The sequence below is a fragment of the Chiloscyllium plagiosum genome, unplaced genomic scaffold (genome assembly GCF_037043375.1).
Source record: "Chiloscyllium plagiosum isolate Xiang-an unplaced genomic scaffold, Cpla_swu_hap1 HiC_scaffold_10, whole genome shotgun sequence".
NCBI classification, from domain to species: Eukaryota; Metazoa; Chordata; class Chondrichthyes; order Orectolobiformes; family Hemiscylliidae; genus Chiloscyllium; species Chiloscyllium plagiosum.
In genome coordinates this window covers 114183465-114206344 of record NW_028270148.1, presented here as the reverse complement: position 1 = coordinate 114206344, position 22880 = coordinate 114183465, and the positions used below count along the sequence as shown (strand labels likewise).

The 22880-nt window shown below is 38.4% G+C and overlaps 1 protein-coding gene across 2 annotated transcripts in view; it reads right to left on the bottom strand.

Moving 5' to 3' along the window:
• LOC122553113 (calcineurin subunit B type 1) overlaps positions 1 to 22880 on the bottom strand; it is a 70640-nt gene that overhangs the window by 18184 nt on the left and 29576 nt on the right. The window lies entirely within an intron of this gene.

Here is a 22880-nt window from a genome sequence, read left to right as displayed (position 1 = left end):
ATTGATTTAAAAAAAGGAAAGGACAATAGATACTTGGGAACACCACCACTTGCAAGTTCGTCCAACAAACCACTTACCAACCTGATTTGGAAATATGTCAATATTTATAATGTCAAATTGCTAAAACTCAGCACCGCCCGATCATCCAACTCATTCCTTATTCTCACTTCCTCTTCATTTTCTGTGACAGACTCCCCACATTCCAGGTGAAAACAAATCTCCACATCTCAGTCTTAATTGGCCTACCCTCAGACTGTTAGATTTCTATGAGATACTTCATTATTCTAAACCCCAGTGAACACAGTCCTAACCAATCCACACTCTCTTCATATGTCTGTCTTGTAATTTCAGGAATCTGTCTGGTAAATCTTCATTGCACTTGCTTCATCGCCAGAACTTCCGTCCTCCGATGAGACAACCAAACCTATGCTCAATATTCCAGGCCCCATACAAATGCAGCAAGACATCCCTGCTCCTGTTCTCAAATCCTCTCACCAAGACCAACAACATATAATTTGTCTTTTTCACGAGCTGCGGCACCCTACGTGTTTATTTTCAGTGAATGGTGTACAAGGACAACCAGGTCCCACTGCATCTCACCCTTCCCCATTCAGATAATAATCTGCTGCCTAGTTTTGTTATCAAAGTGAGTAACTTCACATTTATCCACACTAATTGCAACCACCATGCATTTGCCCACTCACTCAAGTTGTCCAAATCATTCTGAAGTATCTCTGCATCCTCCTCTCAGTTCACCCACCCAGTTGTGTATCATCTGCAAGCCTGAAGATATTACATTCAGTTCCCTCATTAAAATTATTAACACATACAGTGAATAGCTGGGTTCTAAACACTGATTAGCTACTGGCTGCTGCTCAGAAAATGATTGCTTATTCCTATTCTTTCCTACTTTTCTGCCAGTCAGAACGCTACCCCCAATGCCATGTGCTTTAAATTTTACACATTAATCTCTTATGGGGTCTTATTAAAAGCCTTCTCAAAGCCCAAGTCACACCACTGGCTCCCCCAGTCAACTGTACCAATGATGTCCACAAAAAATTCCAGTAGATTCAAACACAATTTCCCTTCCATAAACCCCACTGACTGTCAACCCAGTCATCATTCCTGAAGTACTCTGCAACTAAATCTTTCATTGACTTTTCCACATAGTAGCTGTTCCCTTCTTTTGAAGAGAACACAATCTGATCTGTCTGATCTGTCGCAAGGGCAACTTACATCTTGCATGTCCTGCCACCGTCACAGTTGTGAAGGTGGCAGGAGCGGTAAAGGCAAGAAGTTTTTTCATTGCAGATGAACACTTCCAACATCCTCATTCATGACCAGTGAAGCTTCCTTCGTATTCCAGGTGGTTACTGGGGAGTTTCCCTCTTTTGCCTTCCCACCATATAATTTTCCTTCAGCAGGGAGGGGTTAACTTCTAGGGCCTCACTATAGCACTTCCCTTCATACAATAGGTGATGGTCTCTCCCTTCCAGGCGATCCCTTTGGCAGGTAAACTTAAACTTGCAGCCCCAATGCCAACACTGGAATTATCACTGACTTCTTTGGTGCAGGACCAAATTGCGATCAATTTGGACAGTCTATTACAGTAATCAATTTTAGTCACATTCCATATCTCAAATGGGCTCCCTTGCTTATTGGTACAAATGAGAATGTCTGCCCTGCACAAATGATGGCCTGGTTATGTCTACCCCGACTGCAAAACTTAATCCTCCCTTCAAGAGCCTAGTTGAACAGAAGTAGACATATCCTGCTAGGCCTACCATAATGCTAATTTCCCTTGACAAATCCATCTGGTCACCTTACTGCAGACAAGTGTAGAGGCATACAGTATCAATAGCAGGGCTGGCTATACAGAGGTACAGATTAAAGTTTATTTTTAAAAAAATCAGCCCTTCTTGGTCTTTTTCCTCCTCCTCCTCTGTCATCATCATTCACAGTTGCTCAGGATGAATCCAGCTATCCTTTCCTTTAGCCTTCACTACAGTTGGAGCAACACCCTGAACAGTACTTTCCAGCAGGGTCCCAACTTTGGCCTTTCCCAGTCTCTGATTAAGACACATTTTCTACTACTTCGAAGTCACGATTGTGATTGTAGGGTGGTTTAGTGGTATCCTTCACCCGTGAGTGGAGAGACTTTAGACTCGTCGTTAGTTGTTTAAATAACATGCATTTCATCTCCTATTACATGCAGATCAATCTGGGGTGGTGGGGTCGGGTTGCTGTCCCATGGAGTTCGTCCAGGGTGACCACATTATTTCAGGTGCTGAGAGACCGGTACTGGTTTGGGGAATAATGCGCATGTGGTACAGGGCGAGGGGCAGGACCTTTTGCCAAATCAGTCATGTTTCTAGAGTCACATGACTGTTGGTGGTGGTGGTGGTTCAGGTTCTGAGCTGCAGAACCTGCTACTGGGGCGATTAGTCATAGCATTAGTACTCATGGGGAAGTCAGTCAGATTCAGGCACACCACTCAGGGAATCAAGATGTGGCACTCAGTCAAATATATGTTTAGAACAAAATCTGTCCAACAGACTTCACTTATTTTTCCCCAACTCTCTCCTTACAGCATATCTGTGGGCAGAATATCATACTGGCATGGACCTCCTGTGATCATCATCAAGCCTAAATACAAATGCTGACAAATACTTCACCATCGATACTATTTTAGCCAAATCTGAAATTAACCTGACCCAAGCGAGACATCGAATCCATACATTATGGAAGCAGGCTATCTGGCCCAAGTCCACAAAAACCCTTCGAAGAGTAACATACCAGATCCATTCCCTTACCCTATTATTCTATATTTACCCCTGACTAATGCACCTAACCTCCACATCCATGAACACTATGTGGGCAATTTAGCATGGTCAATTCACCTAACCCGCACATCTTTGTGGGAGGAAACCTGAGCACTCGGAGGAAACCCACGCAGACATGGGGAGAATGTGCAAACTCCACACAGACATTCCCCCGAGGGTGGAATTGAACCCAGGTCCCTGATGCTGTGAGGCAGTAGAGCTAACCACTGAGCCACCGTACCACACTTTCAGCATTGGATAAAGACATGTTCATTAGCCTGCCCAACCAGTAAAGCTGAGGCCAGCTCAAAATCCTCACTAAAAGTGAAATATGAAAGAACAGGAAGTCAGGATGGGACCCTTCTGGTCCTGGTGGCTAAGTACTATATGACAAGTAATTTCTTCTATGAACAACTGGCAGCACAATTGAAAAATTAAATCAAAATTCAATTTCATGCCCATTCAATATTTGAGGATCCCAATCCAACCCAGTTATAAACTAGTGATCATAATGATATTGGTTTCAAAATCGTTATGGAAAAAGGATACGCCTTCCATAAAAATTCAAGTTTTTAATTTGAGTAAGGCTAGTTTTAATGGTATGAGACAAGAACTTTAAAAAGTTGATTGGAGTAGACAGTTTACAGGTAAGAGGGCACCTGCAAAGTGGAAGGTGTTCAAGAGTGTGATGACAAGAGTTTCGAGGCAATATGTTAGAATGAAAAGGGAAAGCTGGTAAGATTAAGGAACAATGGATGAATAAAGATAGAGATTCTATCTTTGCACAGGACCCCAGGAGATGGGGAAAGATACGAAATGAATATTTCATGTCAGGTTTTACTGTGGAAAAAGAAATGGAGGCTAGAGAACTCAGGAAAATAAATATTGATGTTTTGAAAACAGTTTAGATGACAGAAGAGGAAGTTCAGGGAGGTCTTAAACATATAAAAAGGTAGATAAATTTCTGGGACCCGATTTAACGTATCCCAGAACTTTGTGGGAAGTAAGAGACCCCTTGCAGAAATATTTGCAGCATGTATAACAAGTGAGATGCCTGATGACTGGAGGGTGGCTAATGATGTAATTTTAAGAAACTTTGGAAGGAGAAACCAGGGAACTATAGATCAGTGAGTCTGACTTTAGTTGTGGGTAAGTTGTTGGGGGGAGTTATAATAGGCAAGATTTACAGGCATTTAAAGAGGTAAAAATTGATTAGGGATAGTCAGCATAGCTTTGTGAAAGGAAAATCATGTCTCTCAAATTTGACTGAGTTCTTTTGCGAAAGTTACCAAAAAGAATGATGATGGCAGTGTGGTAGACATTAGTAAAGCCTTTGACCAAGGTTCCACATGGTAGCCTAATCAGTAACTTGCCAAGTGGGTGCATAATTGGCTTAATGGCAAGAGACAGAGTAAATAGTGTTGCTTTTTGGACTGGAGGCCCATGACCAGCAGTGTTCCACAGGGATCGGTTCTGGGTACTCTTGTTGTCATTTACAGAAAGGATTTGGATGAGTTGATGGAGGGCATGCTTAGTCGGTTTGGTGGAATAGTAGACAGTGAAGAAGATTTTCTCAGATTACAAAGGGATCTTGATCAAATGGGTCAATGGGCTGAAAATGACAGATGGAGTTCAAGCTGGATAACTGCAAGGTATTGCATTTTGATACAACCAGGGTTTCGCTTATACAATTAATGGTATGGACTAGGATAGTGTTGTAGAACAGAGGGGCCTACGGGTGAAGGCACATAATTCTTTGTTGGAAATAGCAACATCTCCCCCAAATTTAAAATCTGTTCAAATAAAAATTGTAAGTGGATGATTGCTGGTTGATCCAGTAGCTATTCGCACTGTTGAACACTTTCCATCTGATTACTGAAGTAATCAAAGTATTTCTAGTGATAGGTAATCCTCAGCACTCCTTTGCTAAAAGATAGATCTTTGAGTGCTGTCTTAACAGTACTGATTTTCTACTGTAGTGCAGGTTAATTGTGAAGTTAATCAGCATACTTCAATCCTGGCTGCAACTCCATTCAACAGGGGTCTATGTAAATTAAGAACTGCAGTACCAGAAAAGGTTTTTCAGTGCATCACACTTGATACATCCAAAGATCCTACACTGGGCACATGACTTGCAGTATGCATACAAAAACAATTATCTGCTATACGAAAATTAGTGTGAAGTTTAGTTTTCTCTCCAAGTCAATGATGAGCGTGCTGCAACTCCTCCAATTTCCAGCCTTTTTAAAAGGAAAATGAAAATATCCAGATTTTAAAAAACATTAAATCAAATCTGCATTATCCAGTGTTGCAAAAAGCTAGTTTCACATGTAACACTTTAAAGTAATTTTTTAGTTTTAGGAATCATAATGAAGATAAATAAATGCAAACACTATTAAGAAATGAATATACACCTCAAATGAATGCAAAAATCAAACAAGCTTGAATTAATTAGAATTAAAAGATACTGTTAACAATGAAAGGCATATCTCAAGCTCAACAGAGCCAGGAGGACATTTATCCCAATAAAATACTGAAAATATTTTATATAGCTCCCAGTTTAAAATAAATTCAAGCCCAATTTGAATAAGAGTCCCTTGCCAGGACCAATAATTCTAGAAAAGGTTGTAAGTTCCACTGGACATAAATTATTCACACAGGTGACAGAATCAAAAAAGTTACTTGAATAACAAAAAAGGTGATTAGTTTGCATTTTTGTTTTAAACATCCTAAAGCATACCACGTTATCGTGGAGATGGATTGAGGGGAACCCTAGGGCAGAGACTATGAGCAAGCACACAGTTAACAGTTCAGCTTTGACATCAAAGTGGCAGCTCCAGAGTTGAGAGAGCGCGTGAGAGAAAAAAAAAAAGAGGTGGTAAATGTTAATAAAGCCTGAACTATAAGCAGAGAAAATACTAACTTCATTCATTACATGGAATGTGGTCAATGTTCATGTCCAGTTTGAAGACAGAACTGGAGGGGAAAACAGGCTGTAGGATTTGCCTTGTTAAAGCTAGTAAAGAGTCTATAGTTATCAAAGTGAAAACCAGAAGTTAATTTGGTGAATGCAGTGAAATGCAAGTTTGGTCTGGACTATTGCTCAAACAAGTGCCAGACAATCACACACCAACAAAAAGAATGTAACCATCACTCCTTGACATTCAATTGTATTACAGGTACTTAACTTTGCTAAAAATTGATCACCATTAACAGAGGGTTACCACTGAACAGAAATTGAACAGGCCCAACTATATAAATACTGTAGCTACAAGAGCAGAACAGAAGCTGGTAACTCTGTAGCAAGTAACTCATTTCTCAACCCCTGAAATCCATTCCACCACCACCAAAGCACAAGCCGAGAAAGTAATGGAATACACCTCAATTGCATGGATGGAAACAGCCCCATTACTCAAGTAACCCAGAACAAAACAATCCATTTGACGGCATAGAATTCAGCATTGTAGGAGCAGTGTGTACCACCTACAAAATGTAGTGCAGTGTTCCTAAAAACACTGTGGGTGTACCTACCATATATACAAATTACACATTTCAAGGCAGCAGCTCATTGGCACCTTTAAGGGTTATTGGAGATGGGCATTAATTGCTGGCCCAGTCAACACCTACAATCCACATTTTTTTTAAAAAATAAAGTATCTTTGACGAGAAGTTCAAGAATCACTTAGCTACAAACGAATGGTAGGCTTCCCATAAAGCTTCACAACTTGGAGGATAAGTGGAACATCAGGAAATTCAAGTGAATTTCAGAGGGCCACGGTATATCCTGGGTTAGTCCCAGAAGAAGGGATATCTCTAAGGTTTCTTAGGATAAAGAGCCCACTGTGGAAGTATAAGTAAAACCAGATTCATATGCTAAATTAGCAGTCAGTGCTTACAGCCTGACATTAAATTTGGGATCGCCAATCCAATTACTTCCACATTGTGCCAAAATTCAAGGCAGCCAGGGAAAAACTTACAGGAAAATGCCACAGCCTCTCAGAGCAACAACTGGCAACATCAAATTTGTGAAATGTGAATTGGTCAGAATGCAACATGTCCAACTTTGAAACTAACAAGTTTTGGAAAGGAATTTAAATAAACACCTTACAGGGGTGTGCACTAATCGATAAATACAACTGTTCCCATCCAATTTAATAGAACATTTGTGATTATACCATGGCTTGAAAAGGTTATTTTGACCTTTTAAAACTTCTTTTTCTTAAAGACAGAGCTACCGAGCAGTCTACTATAGCCACAACAGTAAATAGCTTGAGGGGCCCTGGATTTTTAGCAAGTTGGAACATAAGAAACAACCTGGATGGGTGTGGCTCAAAAGAACCAGGATTTTCAGTTTAGTTTTTTTTTTAAAAAAATAGTTATTGTTGGGGTCTCAGATTAGGAAGCTGCAAGAAATCTCGCCTGGCTGCTAGACACACTCAGAATTTGAGGGTTTTTTCTCCTGAGCTGCCATCTCATTTGAACTCCAATCTATTTTCTGAATTTACCTTTTGTCAAGGTTGTGCTTATGGGATGTTACTATATTGGAACATCTAATTAGCAATAGTTACTGTATTAATCTATTAAGCTTTCCAATAGAGTTAAATTATTCCAATTCCTTCGTCCATTTGTTGTGTTTTAACTATAGTAGATGAATAAACTGTGCTCAAACTACTGGATTTAAAGCAAAACAATCAAATTGCATCTGGAATGCAATCCTTTACATTTACCTTTAAAACAAAAGGTTACAGTCTGGCATCTCTAAATATTCTGAAGGGGTTAAGGCTAGTTCATTAGGCACGAGATACAAAACTATCAACTTTGAAATTGATATTAAGATGAGGATCTGAAACCTGAATACAGGCTGAGGTAACTAGTTGTCAGGAACAACCACTTAATACATATTCTTCCTAATTTAGGTGGAAATAAAATGACTTCTTACTGCAAATAAGATATCAAAATAGCTTCTAGACTGCAAATTGGCAATTCTGCTCAAAACTGCATAAAATAGCTTTTAAACCTGTTAAAGTAGCATAACTGACTAACCATAGTCTGTCTCCACAAAGATTAGCAGACAATGCTTCCTCTACAGCATAGAAATTTCACCTAAGTTTGTAAGAATGGGTATTAAGTGGTTGTTCCTGACAACAACTAGTTACGTCAGCATGTATTCAAGTTTTAGATCTTCAAAGGAAAATCGATCAATTCTTAGTCAACAGCATGCAAATATATGAATTAATTAGGAGTAAAATGTGGCTGTTCAGCACCTGATCTTGACAGTGTTCAATAAGATCATGTCTGTACTGATTGTGGTCTCAAATCCATAAGTCCACCTACCCCTGACATATCCCTAACAAAAGGAGGCAGTTCTGTCCACTGGTGTCATCAGAATATTCAGATTTTTTTGGGAGAAAGGAATTCCTCAGAATCTTAATCTCAAAGAAAATCTGAATCATAACGTCATGCAGCATGGAAACAGACCAATTGGTCCAACCAGTCCATACTGAACATGTTGCCAAGCTAAACTAATCCCGTTTGGCCCATATCCTTTCCAACCTCTTTTATTCACATGCTGATCCAAAATGCCTTTTAAATATTGTAACTGTACCTACATCCGCCATTGCCTCTGATAATTCTTTCCACACATGAATGATTCTAAAAAGTTACCCTTCATGTCCTTTTTTTAAAAAAAGGATTCTCCTCTCACCTTAAAATAAGCCCCCAAATGTTCTAAAATGCTTTTTAAGAAAAAGCTGTCTCTCTCTAGTTATAGACTCTCCCACAAGGAAAAACATCCTTTCAGCATCCACCACATCAAATCAACTCAGCAAAACTGTCTTAGTTCTTCCAATCTCTAATGAATACAGACACAATCTGTCCAACCTTTACTCAAAGTTAAACCTACCACTCCTGTAGCCAAATTTGCTCTTGATGTAAAGACAAATAGGAAAGTAAGTTTAAAGGAGAATACAAAGAGTTTGCAAAGGGATATTGAGTGGTAATTCAAGTGACAAATATTTTGTGGATTTGACAAAGAAAATTGAAAGGCAACATGTCATTTAAATAGAGAGACACTGCAGAATACTGCAGTACACAAGGACCCGGGCGTCCTGGTACACGACTCATTGAAGTTAGTATGTACATGCAGCAAGTAATTCAGAAGGCAAATGGAATGTTGGCTTTTAGTGCAAGACAGATGAGGTAAAGTAGGGAATCATTGTACAACCGTAAACAGTGTTGATGAGATAGCACTTACAGAAGCATACACAGTTTAGATCACCTAAACGAAAGATACATGGGTCTGAACGGCTTCCAATACAAGTCCACTAGGCTAATTTCAGAGGTGAACAGATTGTCTTATGTGAAAAGGTTCAGCAGGTTGGACTCATATTTGTTATTCTATGCTCTAATGAAAGGCTCAGAGGAGATAAACAGCAGAGATGCCGAGAGGGTGCTTCCACTTGGCAGGAGAATTATCTAGAACTTAGGGGACATTAAGGGATCTCCCATTCATGATGACCTTCAGAATTTGAGGATCAATTGTATTTAGAATTCTCTTCACGTATTCAGGTCTGCCTTACATCTTTGATCTACAAGGAAGTCAGGGTTCATCAAGGAGCTAACAAAAATAGAAATAAAGTCATAATCAGATCATCCATTATATCAGACATTATATTACAAAGACAGCCAGACCAGAAATTTACTTTAGATAGACAGACTATCAGCTTGGAAATGGAGTTACATACTTTAACCTTTACAGTAGCTTTATTAGGACAGGATACTTCAAGTGTGACATCTAAAAATAGCCAAATATGAAATCCACGATATCTCACACATTATTGCTGTACATTTATGTGCACCCCCCATTCCTTAGTACAGCTAAGCCTATCATGTCAACCTTTTAATACCCATTCCAATTTGTCATTTTTCAAAATCCCAGTCTATATTATAACCTCAATGTGTCACTTGCCAGTTTTTACTCTGCAAGAAGCTAATTTCTGACTGCTCCAGAGAGGCTCAATACAGATATTAGCATTGCAACTGCAAGTAAAAGTAAAATTGTTTTAGCACTTGGATCCTTCCAACTGATATACAAGGCATATAGCACTTTTCATTGCACAGATATTAACAAAAATGTCCATTGTTGTGGACCAGGTCAGACCCCCTCAAAATATTTTAAAAAGGAAGCATAAATCCCAACTTTTTTTTATTTTAAAGGCAGATGTGGAGTCGATATTAGAGGTGTGATAGAGCTGGTCAGACCACCCTGCTTTAAGCAAAACGTCTGTAGTGTTAAGTGCAGTGGTGAAATGTAGGGGAATGGGTCTGGGTGCGTTGCTGTTCAGAAGGTCGGCGTGGACTTGTTGGGCCAAAGGGCCTGTTTCCACACTAAGGAATCTAATCTAATCTAAAAAAATTGAAAACAAATAAAAACTCCCAGAATTTAGAATAACTTTAATTATTGGAAAACAACTGGCTTGATACAGCAACTTACTAAGGGGCTGTTCCAATTCCCATAACACTACATAAACATATTCTTTGACAAACGGTAAATTCTTAACAGTTCTTACAGGCAGGAGATTTCAGAGAGAGAGAAGCCAGTCAAGAATCATCTGAAGCATGTAGCAGAGAAACGGTTATAAGTAAACCAAACTAGAAATGGGAGAACTGGCCACTCCTTTGTCTTTTGTTAAACTAGGTTTGTTCCAGATGTTTTGGCACCTATGCCTCCACCATCTCTCTATAAAACAAGACCCAAGGACAAAATGACCTTGTTAAAGTGACAGCATCGTCACACGATTAATAATCAAGTTTAACATCTCAATGACACCAATGAAGCTATTTGCAAAAAAAACTTTTTCACATTAGCTGATGCTTACTTTCACCAATTTGTCATACCAATCATACATGACTCAACACTGCATTAATTTTTGCTGAAAGGCACGAACTAGAACTTTACAATGTTACTAATTTAGAATAATAATTCCACAGGCATCTACTATGCCAAGCTTTGGTATGGCTTAGCATGTCACAAAGTACTGTATTACCATGTACTAAGCTTTTATACATAATTACTTGAGGAGAAAGTGAGGTCTGCAGATGCTGGAGATCAGAGCTGAAAATGTGTTGCTGGAAAAGCGCAGCAGGTCAGGCAGCATCCAGGGAACAGGAGTATCGACGTTTTGGGCATAATTCCAGGTGTGGCCTTACTAAGGCCATGTATAACTGCAGCAAGACATCCCTACTCCATACTCAAATCCACTTGACTGTCAATCTGGCTCAGACTTTGGTTTGTCTGTCTGAGTGTTTCCTTTAGTAGAAAGGCAAGAGGCAGGAAAAACACAATAAGCTTGATTCCTGAAGAAGGGCTTATGCCTGAAACGTCGATTCTCCTGTTCCCTGGATGCTGCCTGACCTGCTGCGCTTTTCCAGCAACACATTTTCAGTACATAATTACTTGGTCAGACAAGCATGGCGATAATTTTTAACAAAATTCCTACAGACTGTAGCCAATAAGCAATTAGTCAAACTGTTACTGGGGATATTATTTGAAGGTAGAATATAGGCTCGAAGATTTCCTTTCCCTCTTTTGTCACAAAAACACACACCTGCAATCAAATAGGCAAACAGAGTAATTACCATTAGGATTATTCCCAACAGTTTCTCATAAATCAGAGCTCAATATTAGTTTCCATAAGAGCACCAGTGAACACAGTGGTGACCTTAATTTCTGCTGTATTTGGGTTAACCTCCAGTTAGGTCTAACATTTGCTCTAAAATATACTTGAAGCTGAGCATGCATTAAAATATTTGTACAGATTTATTTATTTATTCAGATAAAACAAAGAAAAATGATGGAGAAATACTTAGAATTTACTGGACTGGTTGTCTTAACTCACCCATAACTGTTACAGCTTCAAATTTAAGTTCTTTGGACTACTCCTGGAGTTGCCAGTGGCTTATGCACAAAGAGAGAAAAACATAAGACTCTTAGAATTCTTTTATCAAGAACAATTATGGATTGGAACAACCTGCAACAAATTAACAGTGACACACTCAAGGACTCACTTCAGGGAAACCTATTGAACTTTTCAAAAAAAATTAATGTGACAATTGTTCATAGAGAATTTTCAGAGAAATTGCACAATTGGAAAACTAGAGGGAAACCTTAGCAAGTGCTCAATTTTCTGATACTAAAGCAGGTTTCTTGGTGACCAAAAGTACCCATCAGCTTTGATAACTTCACTGAGTGACAATACCAATTCTAAACAACAATTCACAATGGGTCAGTTACCAATCAAGATAACAAGCAATTAATTCAAATCAAGTCCCACTGAGATTACAAAACCAACTGTCAAACTAAACACTCATGGTTAGAGATGAAAAAAAACTGCAGATGCTGGAATCCAAAGTGGACAGGCAGGAGGCTGGAAGAACACAGCGAGCCAGACATTATCAGGAGGTGCAGGGTTACATCTGAAATGTCGACCTGATGTTGCCTAGCTTATTGTGTTTTTCCTGCCTCTTGCCTTTCTACTAAAGGAAACACTCAGACAGACAAACCAAAGTCTGAGCCAGATTGACAGTCAAGTGGATTTGAGTATGGAGTAGGGATGTCTTGCTGCAATTATACAGGGCCTTAGTATACACCTTACACACCTGGAATTGCATGTCATTTTGGTCTCCTTATCGGAGGAAGGATATTCTTTTTATAAAAGAAAGACAACAGCGAAGGTTTATCAAATGGTGGGGGAATCCAGAACCAGGGTCATAGTTCTAAAATGGTTTTCCATTTAGACAGAGATGGAGAAAAATTCTTCAGTCAGACTGCTGAGGAATCCACTACCACAGCAAACAGTTGAGGCCAAAACATTGTATAATTTCAGGAAAGAGTTAGATATAGCACTTGGGCCTAAAGGAATCAAAGGATATGGGGGAAAGCGAGTTTTGAGAAGATATGTAACTCAGGTTGAGGTTCTGGATGTAGGTTTGGTCACTGAGCTGGAAGGTTCGTTTTCAGATTATTTTCTCACCATACTGGGTGACATCTTCAGGTGACATGATCCAACCAGAACTTTATCAACAAACACAGTGACTTGGATCCCATTTACCACCCCCTAAGAACTAGAAATGAGATCACCATAGGAAATGTCACCACAGGAAATGACATCAACCCTAGGAAACAAAAACAGAAAGCAGACTACACCACCAGTGCTTCATTCGGAGGCTCACTGAAGATGTCATCTAGTAAGGTGACAAAATGTCTGAAAACAAACCTTCTAGCTCAGCGACCTAACCTACATCCAAATATGGGGGAAAATCAGGAACAGGCTATCAAATTAGATTGAAATCACAGGACACTAGTTTATGGTCCAACAGGTTTATTTGGAAGTGCAGAATCTACGTCGTATGATCCTACTCCACTAGCTACCCGACGAAGGAGCAGCAATCCGAAAGCTTGTACTTCCAAATAAGCTTGTTGGACTACAACCTGGTGTCGTGTGATTTTTAAATTTTGTCCAAACCCGGTCCAATACCGGCACCTCCACATCAAATTAGATGATCAGTCACGATCATAATGAATGGCAAACTCGGCTTGAAGAGCTGAATATTCTACATCTGCTCCTTTTTTTGGGACACCATAATGAGCAAGTAGCAATGTTGAAGCTCATGAGACAATAGAGATGGGCATTTCTGACTGTTCAAGGACTAAAAACCACATTTGGGAGGAGGAAGAGGACAGGCAAGCTAATATTTTCATGTAAAAAGGATTTAAAGGATCAGCTGGAATTCATTAACTGCTGTTTGTGGGATCTGGCTATGTACAAACTGGTAGTTGAATTCAATTACACCAAAAATATTGTACTGGATGTGAAGTTCTTTGGAATGTCCTGAGCATGATGAAAAGATGCAACATAACGGCAAACTAATTGCTCTTAACAACAAACAATTTAAACCAGACTCTTCAGCTGAAGCACCTCTGAAATATTTTGAATAAAGTGCACTCGTTCTCTCACAAATGGACCATTGCCTTTGACTTTTGAAATGTGTGTGTTAAGAGACAGAATTCCATGCTCACACTAAGTTATTTGTAAGTGCATAGACAGAAGTCTGAATAGGCCGTGAGGAATGGCATCATAGATTTCCCTCATTATTACAGAAGGCCAACCAATTATATGCTCCGCACATGAAAGTGACTCCTAATGATTAAAGTATATGACTCGTCAGCAGTAAAATCTCAGGACACTCCACTTCAATTCTTAGTTTGCACAAAATTAGTGTCATCCTAGCCACTGAAGGAGTGGAAAGGAAACTGGAAAGAAAGCTTCAATCATCTGGCTATACAAAGAAATTCAAAGTTTCCGCTTGTGGCCTCATGGAAAACGAGCAATAGTCCAGTGGCATAGAATGGCCTGTCAATATTCACACTGACAGATCCATAACAAAACATAAACGAAGTAAAGAAAGTCAACTGCTAGAACTAAAGAAAAAGACATGAAAGCCATTGGCCTTCATACCAATGAATGGATCCAAAGTTAAATTGTTTAAAATGAATCACTCCAATAGATACTGCAATTTCACTTTCAGCTTATACACAATTTATTGGGATTTCAGTCTCCACAACTGCACGTGTTTAAATGATATTTTAGTTTAACTCACTCCATGATGCAGTGGTAGTGCCCCTGCTTCCAAACCAGGTGGTCTGGGTTCCAGTCCCACTTGCTCCAGAGACATTTGTCACAATATCTCTTAATAGGTTAACCAGAAAATGATTCACTCATTTTATAACCCTAATTTACTCCCACCATTTTGCCAGTGTAGAAGCTTTATGATTTGTTGGCACAAATATACTGCCTGATTTTACAAAGAAAATATTTGATGAGGAAAACAATTAGTACACTATAAGTCCATATTTCAGCAAGGCTTATAAAAACTTGTTCTCATTTACCTCAGCCACTCTAGGTATGCATTGCATAGGTAGGAAAAACAAGCAGTATTTGGTATAGTTTTACAGCAGCCCTATTTGTGAATGTCTTGCAGAAGTTGTGTTAGTTATTGTTTCTGTTGGCTTGACAGTGATTGCACAGGAGAGAATCAATCCAGAAAACATCACATTACATGCCCCCCTTCATTTACAAGATATGTACAAAGCTTTAGAATCTGTGGAGAAGATGCAGATTTATTTGCATTGTGTAAATAGACAAACCGAATGAACTAATCACTTTCTCAACAGTGAAGATCAGTTAAAAAGCATAGGAGAGAGTTTGGGTTTAATGCTCTATTCAGTATATCAGTACAAACTTAAATAAATTGAAGCCCATAACTACCATTCCACCAATTAACTAATTTTTAAATCGAGTATTAGTTTGCCACTTTAAAACTATATCAAGGCACATTTACTAATAGCTACAACCAGACATTTGAGACATGCCTAAGCATATCATTTACAACTAAATTATAAAGTACAGTTAAACACAAAAAGTTTCCAATTAATGTACTATGATGCACCCAAAACTGCCAACACAAGTGGCCCAAATCCTCTCTCCAAAAAACATTTCCTTGTGAACTGCTGAAAATAGCAAGTTAAAACAGCATTTTAAATGCAAATATAATGTTAGGGTGAGACCAATGGGCATCTGCAATTCTCTAAACTCTGAAGCTTTCCTGATTTTCATTACTGCTCCATTAGTGGCTATGCCTTTGTCTGCATAGCCCCAAATTCTGAAATTCCTTTCCTCAACCCACACATCACTAGCTGGGCTAGCATTTATCACCCACTCGCAGTTGCCTTTTACAAGAGGGTGGCGAGCTGCCTTCATTTTCAAATAAATCTGTTGGACTATAGCCTGGTGTTGTGTGATCTAACTTCGTCCATCCCACTGGCACCTCCACATCATGGCTTCTTGAACTGCTGCAAACCACAGAGCATAGGTACACCTACAGCTACTGTTGCAGAGGAAGCTAAATGATTTCTGCACAGCTCCAGTGATTGAACAGAAATATAGCTTCAAAATCAAGACAGAGTGGGGCTTGGAGAGGAACTTGCAAGTGGTATTCCCAAATATCTGCTGCTCTTGTCCTTCTATGTGGTAGAGATCATGAGTTTGGTAGATTCTGACAAAAGAAGCCTTGGTGAGTTGTTACAATGCATTTTGTGGATGGTGCATACTACCATCACTGGAGAGTCAACGGTTGACAGAATGAATGTTGAAGACATTAGGATGGGGTGCCAATCATGTGGGACTGATTTGTGCTGAGGGTGGTGTCAAGTGTCTTGAGTGTTGTTGGTGCTGCACTCATCCAAAAGAGTACATTCCATCACACTCCTGATTTATGCCTTGTACATGGTGGACAGGCTCGGAGTCAGGTTACTCTTTTTGAGAAGCTTGAAACATAAACCTTTAATCAAATTTTTGATCCCCAAAACCTATTTGTGGTTCTGTGGCAAATTGCACTTCATAATATCTTTAAATTTAAATGCTGCATAATGGCAAATTATTTTTTGTTACACAAATAATGATGTCCAGGTCTAAGCTGGAAGGCTCCAAAGGATTTAATCTTCTAAATCAGAGTATCCAAATTTTCAGGAAGTATGCAGATATCAAATATTCCATAACATGGACTATCACTTTTTGATAGAATGTCTACAGTGTTGAAGCAGACCATTTGACCCATCAAGCCCATACCAATCCTCCGAAGAACATCCCACCTAGACCCACCCTATACCCTATCCCTGTCACTTTGCATTTCCCATGGCTAATTCACATAGCCTGCACATCCCTGGATACCACAGGGCAGATTAGTATGGCCAATCCACCTAACCTGCACATCATTAGACTGGGAAGGAAACCGGAGCACCTGAAGGTGGGATCGAACCCACCACTGAGCCACACCAGCTGATGATACAATAAAATCAAAGAAACCAAGTTCAAGCAAAACTGCCGTTTTCTAAATACTATGTTACTATAACATGTTTAACTGGAAACCAATTAGCCATTTCTAAAACAAAACAAATCAAATCAAATTATGCTATGCTGGTTCACAGTGCCAGCTGCTCATGAATAATTACTCATAATAAAATGTATCTATAACGTGTATTCACAAAATGTCAGATGATGGCTTTTAATTTGTTCCCTAATGCTACAATCAGACCTTTTGAAGAAACAGCCTACGCAATGGGAATTAAATGTGTTTCATTACTTCTGGATAAAAGTGATAACCCACAGAAAAATAATGCTATTGTGAAGTGATTATAAGCAATTTATTTAGTTTCTTAAACTGGAGACCAAATTATTGACAAAATTCACATTCCTCAAGGCTAAACCACATGCAATTCGGCAGTGCCCCAATCAATAATTCTCCAGTTGGACTGTTGGCACAAAGTAATTAGAACAAGTTCATCACCAGTGGAACAACTGCTAATTTTACAAACCATGTTGAAAAGTGAAACTGAATGATCTATTCTTGACGTCAGTATTTAAGCTAATAAAAACTATTTTAAAATCTACCACTGGGATACTTAAGCAGAATAGGAGGGAGTATATTTTAAAAAAAAGTGGGTTAGCTATTGTATGATCTTTGTCTCTAGTGCATCCAAGCAATCAAGAATGGATTCCACTTGTTGTGGCATCTCTTTACAATTACTGAATCCTGAAGTAAAAACTATATCTGAAGAAAAAACATGAATATTTTGACTTAGATTTATTTTTCTTAAGTATGCAGATACTGTAGATCTGAAATAAAAATAGAAAATGCTGAAGAAACTTGAGGTGTGGCAGCATTTGTGAAGAGAGAAATAAAGTTAGAGCCCAATATGAATCTTCAGAATAACATGACCAGATGTGCTGAGCTTCTCCAGCACTTCACATTTTTATTCAAAAAGTTTTTGTGACTGAGACATGCACAATATTTCTGCTTGCCATTGTTATTTTCTGGCAATTATATTTGATTTCTATTTTCTCATCAAAAAGTCCTCTCTCACATGACAGTAATGAGATAAAACCAAGCTCTCATCCACAACACTACACATTCCTTGACATTGTATTTCATTATATGCAACTTATAAACTCACCAGTTCCATTTTTCAACCTGATGCATTTCACTCAACATACTGACTCCCTTCCTCAGTCTCTGAGCTATACTAACTTCCAGTTCAGTCAACACTAACAAAATTATGCACGGGACATGTAATTCTCACTTCCTACCACTATGGATGAGCCTACATGCAACTCCCACTCCTGTTCAGCATGACCTAAATCTTTGCACTTATTTCTGCCCTTAGAGGGTGGCTCAGTATTTCACTTTTTTCCCCATACTTCACCAATGATGCAATTCTAAACTAATCCCATCTGGCCACACATGATCCATATCCCTCTATTCTCTGCCTGTTCATGTGTCTGTCTAAATACCTCAAACTTTGCAATTATATTTGCTTCTATCACTACCCTAACAGCACGTCCTAGAAGATAGAGCAAACAGTAAGTGTTTCAAAGCCCAAATGGGACTGGGCTGGGACTAAATCCTATTCATTCCTTAGGACAAGCAAAGTAGGAAAGATAATAAAAGATCAGCTATGAGCTACAACTCAGCTTGGCTTGCATTTATCCTTTAATGGAGTGAGAGATAGATTGGGTAGCATCCAGAATAGAAACTCAACACTGTACCAAATATTGTAAATTACATTTGGCAAACCTGGCAAAGCTGTTCCTCACTGCATTTGTTACCACAGATTATATTTTGTTAAAAATATGCAGAACACTAACTGCAGCTAATACTAAATAGCATGTTACAATGGAGATAAGTTGTAACTGTGAATCATATTCTTAAATCATACATTTTAAGATGGATCCTTCAAAAGGAAATAGATTACAAAAAATGGAGTGAAGATTATTTATAATACAAATTGTAACATGTATGCTAAATATTTAACAAAATCTAATACTTCTATAGCATCAAGTAATGACACAGCATTGGAGGAGGCCATTTGTACCTATGTAGACTCTCTGAAATAGTTATCTAATTAGTTCCATTCCCAGGTCCTTCCCTACTGTTAGGGAATCTTTCCTTTTCAAGTATTTATCCAATTTGCTTTATGAACATTGTTATTCAACATGCTTCCATCACCCTTTCAGGGAGTGCTCTTGCATCATAGTTCACTTTGTAAAATCCAAATGTATTGTATTTACACATATACCAGTAGCTACGAAGAAAGTGAAAAATCTGAATAGTCTGCATTTTAGTCTATTGTGGAGCTTAACCACCAAATAGAATTGGTATCTCTAGTGATCTACCCCTTTTCTCCCCCATTCCAGTGCCCCAAATGGCTTGGTTTCCTCCCAGACCAAATTTTCAAAAATACTTAAATGAGACTTAAAAATAAAAGAAGAGCATAATGCAGGTCTTACTTTCCTGTTACTTGCATCCCCATGAGAAAAGAAAGTGGGAAGATAACTGCTCATCTCCCAAAGTTAAAAACGCTTGAGCATCAAGGGAGCAATAATAACATTAGCATAAAATTAATGTTCTTAATAACATTAGCAAACTAGAAGTTTTAAATTAAAATGTGTTCAGCCCTTCAGTTGTACTTAGGAAGGCTGAAAGGTTGCTCCCCAAAATCCGTTGAGGTTAGATTCACAGATCACATGAAAACTTATTAAAAGTATGAACGGGAATGGAACCAACTCAGCTAATGGAGTTAAACAGATTAGCCACAATCCAACTGGTCAGACTCAAGAAAGTGAATGTATCACATAGGAAGAATTGAGCAAAATCATTTTACATCAATAACTCATTAACCAATGCATTGGAGAATGTAAAACAGGAAGTATTAAAACTGAGCCTTCACAGTTGAGTTTAGCTGCAGGTTAATTCTAACTGTACATTTAATAAAACTGCCATAAAGAAATCAAAGGAAAATGGAAACTCTTGTAACAAAGTTCACTCCTTTTATTTACGAATATAAGCAGTTAACACATATGCATTAAAACATCTGTCTAATTGCCTATTAAGTATGAACAGAATTCATACTTTCCAAAAAAAACTACATTTCAGACTCAGTTTAAGAATGCAGCTTTCATGGCATAGGGAGATATGTGGCTAAACATTAAAGTGGTTAGAGATTTATTAACAGACCAGAAATAAACCACTCATGCATTTGGCTGAGTGTAAAGCAAAACCCAGAGGATTGTTTACATCACATTTTGTAACCATGGCTTTAAATCTTGTTCCTCAGCCGGCGAGGCGAATGTGATAAGTTTCTCTCATCAGATTCTTGCAAATTTCAAACTTAAATTTAAAAAATTATCAGAAACAAATACAGACAAATTTCAAGCTTCAGACTGTAAAGACAGCATATTCTAATGTGACTGTTACTGACATAACTCTGCATCTGAAAAACAGTTGGGAATCTAATTTGTGTCTTGTTGGCTTCAGCAAGATCCCTTTTTAGGTATAGTACAAGGTGAAACACAATCTTCAATTAGGCCTTTCTTCATTTTTCTTCTTTACAAATATCTGTAATCATGCTTGCAGGTGTCCATACTTTAGTCCTCATATATTCATTTCATCAATTAAAAAAAATCTCAGTAATATGTGCATTTATATTTCTAGCTCATTAGTTTCTGATTTGAATTAGAGGTTTAAAATTTCTGAAGTGTTGCTCTTGGATCATTTAATAAAATGAACCAAATCAGAAAATTGTTAGAATCACAAGAAATTCAAGATATTAGGCAAGCTAATGAGAATGCTGACAAATTGAATGCAAGTTCTGTAGTATATGCCCAAGAGGCCAATGGCAATACAAGCTAGGAAATTCACGCATTTCATCCTTCATAGCTCCCTCATCTAAAAACCAGATGGTACAAGTATGCCAGGTAAATCCAGGCAAAAACAACTCTGATTCAACACAACTTGAAATGTTTAGACAATACAGGGAGTAATTGGTTACTGACACTAATGTTTTTCTTCTAATTCAAATAGGTGCCTGGTTCAGATGGAACATCTAGAAATTGACCACCTTTGTAAATTCCAACCTAAGCTGCTGCATTTAACACCAGTTGTGAACACTCATCCCCTACATTCCTAGGGACGACTCTCAGCCAGATATAGAGATTTTATCCGTAATTGGGCAATCATAGATTTTAGATGCAATCGAGAATTGAAATTAGCTACAACGCATTGTTAAATTACTGAAAAACTTCATTGCTAGATCACTGCAGGTCTCTTCAATTTACGGTGCCAGAAGCCTCAATAAGAATATTTATCCTCTCTGGCCAGTCATACCATGGACCAAAACCTTAAACACAAGAGCTTTTGAACTCATACCCAGGCAACATACTTCAAGTGTGACCACAGTTGAAATATCTGTTTCGTTATTCAAGTGCAGAATGGGCAAAGATATACATGGGCCAAATTACAATATGCCAGCCATCTTGATATTCTCAAAAGTCCAAAATTGTCATAATACAAGCACACTCAACACCAATTGTTTAATCCAAATCCTGGTTTGTAGTGAAGCTAGTTGTCAAAGCATTCAATGACAGTCAAGGCAAGTCGTCATCTTTTCTCAAGCCCATCCCAGCCTTGTGTGCTCACAGATAATTCACCTTTATCCACATATTTCCAAGTTAAGAATTGGAGAGCTATGAAAGAATAGCCTTAAAAAGGACTGTCCATGAGGAGTGTAATATTTCTTCCAATCTCTCATATACCTACCCATCTTTATCTGCCTTTCCAAAGGGGTACATAATCTGAAGGCTGTCCATCGCCTACTAGGCTCAAGCAATGTTACATTCATAACATAAAAACATGACCACCTCCTTGGACAGGTCAAAAGTAGTATAACATTAATTTACCATGTCAGTGCTAATTTAGGTATAATGAGTACACACATTACCTCAGCAAGGCTGCAACACTGATGGCCCTGGTCCCGTAGCACCAGCATTAACCAACATCTGACAGATCCAACCACACTTCAATTAAGCATCAAAAAAGACAGTTTAGCTTTTTATGCTCATTTATTGGGGTTCTGAGTGATGTAGATCATAGTAATAGTATTATTTGAGTGAGTTGTGTGTTTAAGGACAAGTTGGCAAGTTAATGTCTAGTTTGGGCCACAAGGATTTCATTCAAATGATTGAATAAGTTAATCCATACACATCTGAACTTTCTTGCATGCTGACTCAATTAAACAGACGCTAATTTGTTTTGATAAAAGCAGATGTATTTCATCAGTGAGCACTGAAAAGAATTACATACCAGCACACTCGCAGGAAATTCCACTTAGTGTAAAATACCATAATCAGTGTCTATTAAGCCAACTGTCATGTTTTGCCCATTCTTGCATCATCTGGTAGAAGAGTTGTCTGTACTAAGAAAGAAATATTTTATTTTTCCATTTATACACTTGCCCTGAAGAGGGCAATCTAATCTTATTTTAAAATTCACAACTTGTCTCAAGATTGCTTTGGTACATCAGAAATCCAAACACAAAGTGTTGGTTTTGGGAACAATATTTGGATGTTAAGAATAATCTACTTATCTGGCACAGCCAAAGTTGAAAAATGTAAGGTATAGTGCAAGCACTTAGGTTCTTTACAGTGTGGTAACGAGGTAACAAGCAGAACTAGCCAATCTATATAATAGAGTCCTGTCCAAAGATTTATTTTTGCGCCCCCCTATTTATCCTTTTGGCAAGCCCATATATGCTTATGGCATCCACTCACACCAGCTGCTCTTCCCATCTCAATTGTCACACTGCCTGGCACTTAACCATGGATGGGCCACAGTTTCTCCAAATGAACAGATTCCTAAGTAGGAGAGGACTCAGAAAAAAATTACAAGGATGTTGCCGGGAATGGAGGGTTTGAGTTATAAAGGAGAAGCTGGACATGACGATATGTTTCACTGGGGTGGAGAACACTGAGGTTTATAAAATCATGACGGACATAGATAAGGTTAACAGCAAAAAGGTCTTTTACTCAGGGAATGAAGTCCAAAACTAAAGAACACAGGTTTAAGGTGATATGGGCAAAATTTAAAAAAGGACCTGAGGGGCAACTT